The sequence below is a fragment of the Hylobates moloch genome, unplaced genomic scaffold, assembly GCF_009828535.3.
Source record: "Hylobates moloch isolate HMO894 unplaced genomic scaffold, HMol_V3 SCAFFOLD_2, whole genome shotgun sequence".
NCBI classification, from domain to species: Eukaryota; Metazoa; Chordata; class Mammalia; order Primates; family Hylobatidae; genus Hylobates; species Hylobates moloch.
The window spans coordinates 44,999,621-45,010,894 of NW_026652277.1; positions in this window are offsets into that span (position 1 = coordinate 44,999,621).

Genomic DNA, 11,274 nt, shown 5'->3' on the forward strand with positions numbered 1-11,274 from the left:
GGACAATAAATAATAAGTAATAGTAAGTAATAAAATACTAAAAAGCAAAGCCTAATTAAAGCCTTGTTTGAAAGCCCAAGGTGGATTTTTTGAAATCTGAGTTATCTCATTTTTTATCAAAACTAATTAAAGTGCCCAGAGAGTTAATTGTCAAATTTCCACCTCAGTTGGCCAATTTTTCAGTACGAGGTCTTTCTTCTTCCCAATCTATCTCTTCCTTATGTCATAATTGTCCGTTATCTTTTATACATACTATCAATATGACAAGTCAAAAAGGAAGCAAACAATCTAATTGTTAAGGGGTATTCGCTTCTTAAAATCAAACTGGCTTCATTTTTGAAATTCAAAGTTCTTTCTAAATGAATCAGTTGGTTCTGACTAAAAAGGGTATTTCATCTTACCTTAAAAGACTTCAAAAGGATTTTGAAAATCCAGAATTTCTTATCTTTCTCTTTGAAGACTGAAAGCGGCCCACTGTCCTGGACTTTTGCATGACAGTTTTGCACTTGCCGAAATTTAAACTCAGTTTGATAATTTTCTCAACCAATCACTGTTTAGGATCCCTGATATGGGGTTATAAAGTGTCATCGTGTCTATGAAGCACGTAATAACTTCCCCACTTCCTTCACTTGGTGATATGTATTTGCTCACTGAACCGTTCGGTTCCAAAAGGACTAGACTTACTTTCACTTAATTAAACAGCTCCTGTGGGGCTGTTTCACATCTTAAATATAGAGAATCAGTGTAACATACCTGAAAAGAGCCACTTAAACTCTGTCACCCTGACATTTCTTGTCTTACCAAGGTTGGCAATCTAAGAAAACTCTAGGTTTCTTTAGTAAATACGACTGCCTATTTAAGACCTCTGTCATTCTTGAGGTAGGTATTAAAGTTTCTGTGCTATAATTCAAGAAACTGTCCACATGCAGCAGCCTCGACGTTGCCTGAGGGATCTTTAACAATCTATAAACAGTAACTCCCCTGAAATCTCTCTGATTTAACTGAAATAAGCAGTGACATAAAAGCTTAAAAATCTATCAATTGAGTATTCAAACTACATTTCAAAAACAGATATTCAAAATATCAAAAGTAGCAAGATGTCCAAAGGTGCATAAAGACAACAGATTTAGCTGTCCATTATCTCTCAATTATCTGTGTTAGCTGCAGAATGTAAAATAGAAAACTAGACTTTATGTCTAACAAGTCTTGCAACATGAGTGCACCATTCTCTTGAACCCTAGATGTACTATAATGCAGGTAATCCCTGAACTATTTCTTCAATTCATGCATTCAAAAACTTGACAGTCTTTCTCTATATACTTGTTTAGAATTTTCAGGAATATGCCAATTTTCGTGTTACAATATTAAAGAAGGTGAAACACATAAGACCACTAACGCTATATCACTATGCAACAGTGGTATCTCCAGAAACTATATATACAAAAAGATATGGTATTTATGTACAGCATAAAGCTTTATATGTAGGGAAAAAGTAAGGTTAAAAGGAAGTGAATTGAATGGAAAGGAAATTTGCCTTGAAGCTGTTTTCATAGCGAATACTTTGTTTTTATTCATATAGCATATTTACTTGGGCAGATTAAAGGGCCTAAGAACTTTTAACAAGGCTCAAGTCACTTATGGGAGTGACACCCTTACCTACACACACATTCATCAGTGGAGGTTGGTGAACTAAACCTGCCTTTCTTTTCCTTAATTTGAATTAACAGGAATTATGGTCAGAGATTTCAATAGCTGTCTATTAATAATTGAAAGAAAAACATAATGGATATACAAGCTTTAAACAGAAGTATCATCCAACTTGATCTAATTGACATTTACAGACAACTTCATCCAACAACAGAAGAATAAACATTCTTTTCAAGTGTACCTGGACCATTTACCAAGACAGAAGGTAGTCTGAGCCCCAAAATGAATCTCAATAAATTTAAAAGAATTCAGGTCATACAAATTATGTTTACTGATCACAATGGAAGGCAATTAGAAATCAATAACAAAAGAATCCCGGAAAACCGCAAGTATTTTAAGGCTAAGTGGAACACTCATAAATAGTCAATGGGTGAAAGAAGAAACCAAAAGGGAAATTCAAAATATATGGGATGACTGAAAATGAAAGCATAGCATATCAAAATCTGTGGGATGTCACTAAAGCAGTTATTTAGGATGAAATTATAGCACTAAATAACCATATATGAAGAGAAGAAGTTTCAAAACAATGACCTCATTTTCCACCAAAGAAGGAAAAATTAAGTTCAAAGTATTTAGAGAAAAGGAAATAATAAAGATCAGAACTGAAATTAATTAAATAGAAAACAGAAAAACAATAGAGAAAGTCAGTGAAACCAAAGCCGATTCTTCGAGAAGTTCAATAAAATTTAGAAGATTCTTTCCAGACTAATGAGGGAAATAAAGGAGAAGACACAAATTAGCAATATCAGGAATGAGAGAAATGACAACGCTACAGATTTTATAGACATTCTATAAATATTCTATAAGGGATAATAAGGAAATACTAGGAACATCTTTATGTTAATAAATTAACAACTTAGACAAAGTGGATAGATTCCTTAAAACCAACAAAGCTCACTCAAGGAAAAATAGATAACTTCAATTGCCCCGTATCTATTAAAGAAATTAAATTCATAGTTTAAAACCTGCCCAGAGAGAAAACTTTGGGCCCAGATGGTTTCACTTGAGAGGCATTGGTTGTTCAGTGGTAGAATTCTTGCTGCCCAAATGGTTTCACTGACAAATTCTATGACATATTTAAGGAAGATATCATTCCAATCCTACACAAACTCCTCCAGAAAATTGAGAAGGAGAAAATACTTCACAGCTCATTATATGATGCCAACATTATCCCATATCAAAACCAAAAATGTTATAAGCATATACTACTACTGACCTATATCCATCATAAATGTTAACACAAAATTTTTAAATATAATGTTAGTGAATCAAACCCAATCATATGCTTTTAAAAGATAATACATGATGAGCAAGTAAAATTTATTCCAGGTGTGCAAGGCCGACTTAACATTTAAAAATTAAACAATATGGCTGGCGCAGTGGCTCACGCTTGTAATCCCAGCACTTTGGGAGGCCGAGGTGGATGGATCACAAGGTCAGGAGATCGAAACCATCCTGGCTAACACGGTGAAACCCCGTCTCTACTAAAAACACAAAAAATCAGCCGGGTGTGGTGGCGGGCACCTGTAGTACCAGCTACTCGGTAGGCTGAGGCTGGAGAATGGCGTGAACCTGGGATGCGGAGCTTGCAGTGAGCCAAGATCACACCACTGCACTCCAGCCTGGACGACAGAACGAGACTCCATCTCAAAAAAAAAAAAAAAAAAAAAAAAAGCAATTTAATTCACCATATTAACAAAGACAGAAAACCACATAATCTCATTGGCAAAGAAGAACATTTCAAAAATCCAACATTCACTCCTGATTTTTAAAATCTCACTAGGCAAATAAAACACATTTCAAAAATCGACCATTCATTTCTGATTTAAAAAATCTCATGAAGCAAAGAAGAAACATTTCAAAAATCCAACATTCACTTCTGATTTTAAACACCTCTTTAGGTGGCTGGGCGCAGTAGCTCGCCTGTAATCCTAGCACTTTGGGAGGCCAAGGTGGGCGAATAACTTGAGATCAAGAGTTCAAGACCAGCCTGGCCAACATGATGAAACCCCATCTCTACTAAAAATACACTGGAAGAAACAACAAGACACCATCTTAAAAAAAAAAAAAAAAAACTCATTAGGCAAATAAAATACATTTCAAAAATCCAACGTTCACTTCTGATTTTTAAAATCTCATTAAGCAAAGAAGAAACATTTCAAAAATCCAACATTCAGTTCTGATTTAAAAAATAAACAAAAGCTCTCAGCTATCTAAGAATAGAAGGGAACTTCTTCAACCTGATAAAAGGCATCTTTTGGTGCAAAAGTAATTGTGTTTTTTGCAATTACTTTTTTTTATATATACTTTAAGTTTTAGGGTACATGTGCACAATGTGCAGGTTAGTTACATATGTATTCATGTGCCATGTTGGTGTGCTGCACCCATTAACTCGTCATTTAACATTAGGTATATCTCCTAATGCTATCCCTCCCCCCTTCCCCCACCCCACAACAGGCCCCAGTGTGTGATGTTCCCCTTCCTGTGTCCATGTGTTCTCATTGTTCAATTCCCACCTATGAGTGAGAACATGCGGTGTTTGGTTTTTTGTCCTTGCGATAGTTTGCTGAGAATGATGCTTTCCAGCATCATCCATGTCCCTACAAAGGACATGAACTCATCATTTTTTATGGCTGCATAGTATTCCATGGTGTATATGTGCCACATTTTCTTAATCCAGTCTATTGTTGTTGGACATTTGGGTTAGTTCCAAGTCTTTGCTATTGTGAATAGTGCCGCAATAAGTTTTATGACAAACCCACAGCCAATACCATACTGAATGAATGGGCAATTACTTTTAATGGCAAAACCGCACTTACTTTTGCACCAACCTAATAACATCATACTTAATGCTTACCTACTGAACTCTTTCCCCCAATATCAGAAGCAAGGCAAATATATCTGCTCTCACCATTTCTATTCAATATTGTTCTTGAGTTTCTAAGAAAGAAAAGAAATAAAAGACATTCAGATTGGAAAAGAAGAAGTTAAATCGTCTTTATTTTGCGGACAATATGATCATCTATGTAGAGAATCCAACTGAATATACAAAAAGGTTACTAGAACTAATAAGTGAGTTAAGTAAGGTTATAGGATATGATATCAATAATAAAAAAATTTCTATTTGCTAGCAATTAACAATCAAAAATTTAAATTAAAAACAATAAATTTATAGTTCCATCAACAGTACAATATGTAGTGATAAATCTGAAGACTTGAACATTGAAAAACTGCAAATATTGCTGAGAGAAGTTAAAGACTGTTTAAATAAATCAAGATCTATACCATAATAATGGATCAAAAGACTCAATACTAAGATGTCAAGTCTCCAAAAATTTATCTATAGATTCAATACAATGCCAATTAAAATCCATGAAGAAATTTGGAAAGTTATTCCAAAATTCGCATGGAAATACAAGGGAATTAGAATAGCCAAAGTAATTTTTCAAAAGAAAAAGAGGGCTCATTAGGTTAGGTTAGACTCACTCAGGTTTTCCTTTAAGGTCAATTGATTAGTAAACTTAATTACATCTGCCTAATCACTTTTGCTACAGAATAAGACATAACCATGGAAATGATATCTCATTATATTTACAGGTTCCACTCCCACTCAAAGGGAAGGGGATTATATAAGGGTGAGGGTCATTGGGAGTTATCTTAAAATTTACCTACCACACATTTTAATCTATAGTGACAGAAAATAGATCAGTGGATGCCTGAGGTCAAGGCGGAAGGAGTGGGAGGAAGGAGTTATAAAGGACCACAAGGAAACTTGAATGGAGACTTTTCACTATCTTGATTGTGGTGATGGTTTCATGGCTGTTTACCTACAACAAAACTTATCAAATTGTACAGTTTAAATATGCGCAGTTTCTTGTGCATCTCAGTATTCATATCTCAGTAAAGCTGGTTTTTTAAAAAAGAAGTAATTAACCCATTTCTGCCAGCCCCATTTCAAATCCTGTAAATTGAGAAGTTAAAACTAAGGCTTTATAGTAAGGAATTGCCAAAAGGAAACATAAACCCCAATTTGTTGTGGAAAGTGAACAATTACCTAAAATTAAAGATCAGAACTCAGAAATCTACCTCAATTTAGTAACTAAATAAGTTCTTTAAAAACCCTTAATTAGAATCAATTACTCTGTTCCTAAGGAAACAATTTGAAATTGAACCTTCACCTAGTTAGCTATTCTATTACCATGATTTTGAACCTTTTGCCTTCTTGTTTCGTTCAATTTGGATGAACATCACTGAGCCAAATAGCAAAACTAAGGCAAGAATAATAATAGCAGCATAGCCACAGAGGATCATCCAACTCAGATTACTTTAAATTGGTGCAAGACCTGTTCACAAAACCAGCAGAAGGCATTTGAGTAGAAGTTCACTGCACATGCAGATTTACAACATCCCTGCTGGGTGTCTTTGACTGGTGGAAGTTTAAAAGGCAAAAATCTTCAATTCAATTTCTCAATATTGGATTAATGACACTGCAATTCAGAAGACAGATACAATATTAATTTGGGAAATAAGAGTAACATTTAAATTGGGGGATTTTTAGTAAAGCAGACTTTCCTTCATGATATGGATGGGTCTCATCCAGCCAGCTGAAGGTCTGAATAAAACAAAAGACTGATCTCCCTCAGGCAAGGAGGTATTCTTCAACAGCCAGTTTTGAACTTGAACCACAACATCAGCTCTTCCCTAGGCCTCCAGTCTATCTGCTCATTCTGCAAGTTCTGGGCTTACCAGCCTCAAAAACCAAGTGCGGGAACTCTAAACAATCCTCTCTATGTACATACATGCATCCAATTGGTTCTGCTTCTCAAGAGAACCTAGAATAATATATTCACCAAGTCCAAGTCCTGTGCTTGTTATAAACTTTCTTAGAATTGTCGGAAAGTGATATATTTTAAATTAAACCCCAAAACTTTGATACGTTGTTTTATTCAGTATTATAAGTAAATTACTAATCTTTGGTGAAAACAGAAGTTTAATGGTTCCCATTCTTACTCACATCGTGGGCGTTGAGCCTCCTAATAGACTCATTTGTCACCAGTTTCTGTTTCTGCCTATCCCAAATCTCCCATATAAATACCAAAAAAAACTTTCTAAAATCAAATCTAATTATGGCACTACTTTGATTCAAACTTTTCAGTAGTTGTTTAGTCTGGCTTTGAACTTCTCAAATGATCCAGCCTCAGCTTGGGCCACTCACTCTCCTTTGAGAACTCATAGAACTTGAAGCACAATCTGTTCTGGGAATATCACAGAGATGCAGGCCTGAGATATAGCCAGCATCTGATTACCAGGCGTCCTGTATATACAAGAGGTGTCCTGTACTAAATGATTTTGTCCTGAGTCCTGTATTGGCTTTGCCAGGATGCCTTAAATGTCCTGTATTCAGTTTTTTTCCAATAACTACAAAAAGTTTGTAGTTAGTTTTCTGCCACAGTTATTGGTACTTGAATCTTAAATGGTAACACTAGCTAAAAAGTCATACCTCCACAAACAAAAATCTTGACAATCCTGTAAGATTCCTCTTGCAGGTTTGGCTGAGGACAGACCAAAAGGGGGAACTGAAAATTAAAGTACTTATTTTTCATATTCAAAAGAGGAAGACTGTCCTTTGGCTAATGTCCCAACTCATGAACAAATAACCACCATTAATTAGCAGTAACAGATCTGTACACATGCTCTGAAAATCAGCCAATCAGTAACTTCCTTGCACCAGTAACTGTTTCCAAAAGTTAGGAAATCAATGGCCCAAGCTCTGGAAATCAGCTAATCATGACAAGTCTATGCCTCTAGACAACAGCCAATCAGTAAATGCCTTACTCCAGTGACCATATTAAAACATCTGAAAGTCCATCAATCCCTGAGCACTCCCACTCCTGAAAGTCCGCCAATCCCTGAATGTCTGGTTTCCCTAACCAACAATTTGGAAAGACTGTGTCTTGCTGCAGATCTACCTTATAGGCAACGGGAAAGTTCACCTTTTTTACATCAGATGCTGAGTTCAATTTATTGCTAGTTGGTCTTTCAACATTTCAGCCCCTGTTTACGATTAGCTATGAGTTCTGATTTGTGAGTGACATACTATTGTTACTGTTAGGTTATCAAATTCAGTCCTTTCAATTCTAGTGGTGGCTGCTCTTTATTTGAATTTGTGTATCTTTGAACATCAAAATGCCAAAATGTAAGTGTAAATTTTGTAGTAAATTTTCTGAACAGTGGATATTTATTAAATGAGGGAAAAAATCCTCTGGAAACTATTAATATTTGTGCAGTTCCAAATTGTTCATTTAGTATAAAAAATTATGAAAAGTCAGATATAAACCAACAGATGCTAACTAAACATAAGAGATACGTGATTTCATCAACTACTACCAAAAATGTGATAAAATAATAAATTTTTAAGATAAATTCAGATAAGGAAGATAAACTAATCACAGCAGAAATTTTGATGGCTTTTCTTAGTTCAGGCTGATATAACAAAATACCATAAACTGGGTGGCTTATCAACAACAGAAATTTATTTCTTATAGTTCTAGGGCTGGGATGCCCAAGATCAAGGAAATGGCAGATTTAGTGTCTGGTGAGAACTTCCTTCCTCACAGGTGGCCCCTTCTTGCTAAGTCTTCACATGGTGGAAGGGGCAATCAAGCGCCTTCATTCAGGGCTCTTTTGAAACGGAACTAATCCCACTGAAAGCAAAGCATCACCTAATAACTTTCTAAAGACACCATCCCTTAATTACTATTGCATTAGAGATTAGGTTTCCACATATGAATTTTGCAGGGGGACACAAATATTCAGACCATAGCATATCTCACATAAACTATGTGAGATACTGTTCTATTCATCATGCTAGTTGTTGCCTAAACGTCTTGTTTTTTTCATTGTATTATTGTTTTATAGGCCTTGTTGGATTTATGCTTTAAGGAGGTTCTATTTTGGTATATTTTGAACTTTTGTTTCAAGATTCAGAACTCCTTTTAGCATTTCTTGTAGTGCAGGCTTGGTGGTGGCAATTTCTCTCAGCATTTGTTTGTCTGAAAAAGACTATCTCTCCATTTGTGAAGCTTAGTTTTGCTGAATACAAAATTCTTGATTAAAAATTATTTTGATTAAGGAAGCCAAAGATAGGAACCCAATCCCTTTTGGCTTGTAAGATTTCTGCTGAGAAATTAACTGTTAATCTGATAAATTTTCCCTTATAGGTTACCTGATGATTTTGTCTCACAGCTCTTTGGATTCTTTCCTTTGTCTTCACTTTAGATAACCTGATGACTATGTGCCCAGGTGATGGAATTTCCCAGGAGTTCTTTGAGCTTCTTGTATTTGTATGTCTAGATCTCTAGCAAGGCCAGGGACGTTTTCTTCAATTATTTTCTCAAATAATTTTTCCAAACTTTTAGATTTATCTTCTTCCTCAGGAACACCAATTGTTCTTAGGTTTAACCATTTAACACAATCTCAAATTTTTTGGAGATTTGTTCATTTTTGTAATTCCTTTTTTTTTGTCTGATTAGGTTAATTCAAAAGCCTTGTCTTTGAGCTCTAAAGTTCTTTTTTTCTACTTGTTCTAGTCTATTGTTGAAACTTTCCACCTCATCTTGTATTTCTCTAAGTGTGTCTTTCATTTCCAGAAGTTGTGATTGATTTTCTTTAGGATATCTATTTCTCTGGATAATTTTTTATCCATATCTTGTATTTTTTATTTCTTTAAGTTGATTTTCACCTTTCTCTGGTATCTCCTTGAGTAGCTTAATAATCAACCTTCTGAATTCTTTATCTGGCAATCCAGAGATTTCTTCTTGGTTTGAATTCATTTTTGAGGAGCTAGTGTGATCTTTGAGGATATTATACAACCTGTTTTGTCATATCACCATAATCACTTTTCTGGCTTCTTCTCATTTGGGTAGATTAGTTCTTAAATTGTTCTTGAATTTATTTTTGATTGGACTGTGGTTTTTTTTTGGGAGGGGGGTTGTTGTTGTTTTTCCCCTCTTAAGGATCAGATTTAATGTTTATTTTAGCCTAACCTGATTGTTGGTGCTTGTAAGGATGAAGTCTCTGTATGAGAACCTTAGTTACAGAGATTCTTTGTGCACTGGTTTTCCCAGATGCTGAATGTAGTCGTTATAGTTTTGGTGTGTGGGTGAGTTCACTGTCTCCTATGTAGTTGGCAGGTCATCAAGACAGAAAGTCAACAAAGAAACAATGGACTTAAACTATACCCTAGAACAAATGAACTTAACAGATATTTACGGAACATTCTACCCAACAACTGCAGAATGTGCATTTTTTTCAACAGCACCTAGAACCTTCTCCAAGATAGCCTATATGACAGACCACAAAACAAGACTCAATAAATTTAAGAAAATCAAAATCATATCAAGTATCCTCTTAGACTACAGTGGAATAAAACTGGAAATTAACTCCAGAACGAATCCTCAAAAATAGACAAATACATGGAAATTAAATAATCTGCTCTTGAATGATCTTTGGGTCAACAATGAAATCAAGATGGAAATTTTAAAATCTTTGAGCTAAACGATAATAATGATACAACTTATCAAAACCTTTGGGATATAGCAAAAGCGGTGTTAAGAGGAACGTTCATAGCATTAAATACCTACATCAAAAAGTCTGAAAGAGCACAAATAGCCAATCTAAGGTGACACTTCAAAGAACTAGAGAAAGAAAACAAATCAAACCCAGCATAAGAAAAGAAATAACAAAGATCAGGACAGAATTAAATGAAATTTAAACAACAACAAGAAAAATATATAAAAGATAAATGAAACAAAAAGCTGGTTCTTGGAAAAGATAAACAAAATGGATAGACCATTAATGAGAATAACCGAGAAAAGAAGAGAGAAGATCCAAACAAACTGAATTAGAAATGAAATGAGAAATATTACAACCGATACCACAGAAATAAAAGATCATTTAAGGCTACTATGAACACCTTATGTGCACAGACTAGAAAATCTAGAGATGTATAAATTCTTGGAAATATACAACCCTCCTAGATTAAATCTGGAAGAAATAGAAACTCTGAACAGACCAATAACAAGTAGCAAGATTAAAAAAGTAATTTAAAAAATGCCAAGAAAAAAAGTCCATGACCAGATGGATTCACAGTTGAATTCTATCAGACATTCAAAGAAGAATTAGTACCAAAAATACTGAAACTACTGCAAAAGATGAAGAAAGAAGGAATCCTTCCTAAATCATTCTATGAAGCCAGTATCACCCTACTACCTAAATCAGGAAACGACATAACAAAAAAAAGAAAACTACAGGCAAGTATTTCTGATGAACGTAGATGCAAAAATCCTCAAAACACTTGCTAACCAAATCAATCAACAGCATATCAGAAAGATAACACATCATGATCAAGTGAGTTTCATACCAGGGATTCAGGGATGGTTTAACACACACAAGTCAATAAATGGGATACATAACATAAACAGAAGTAAAAACAAAAACCATATGATCATCTCAATAGATGCAGAAAATGGATTTGACAAAATCCAGCATTGCTTTATGATAAAAACC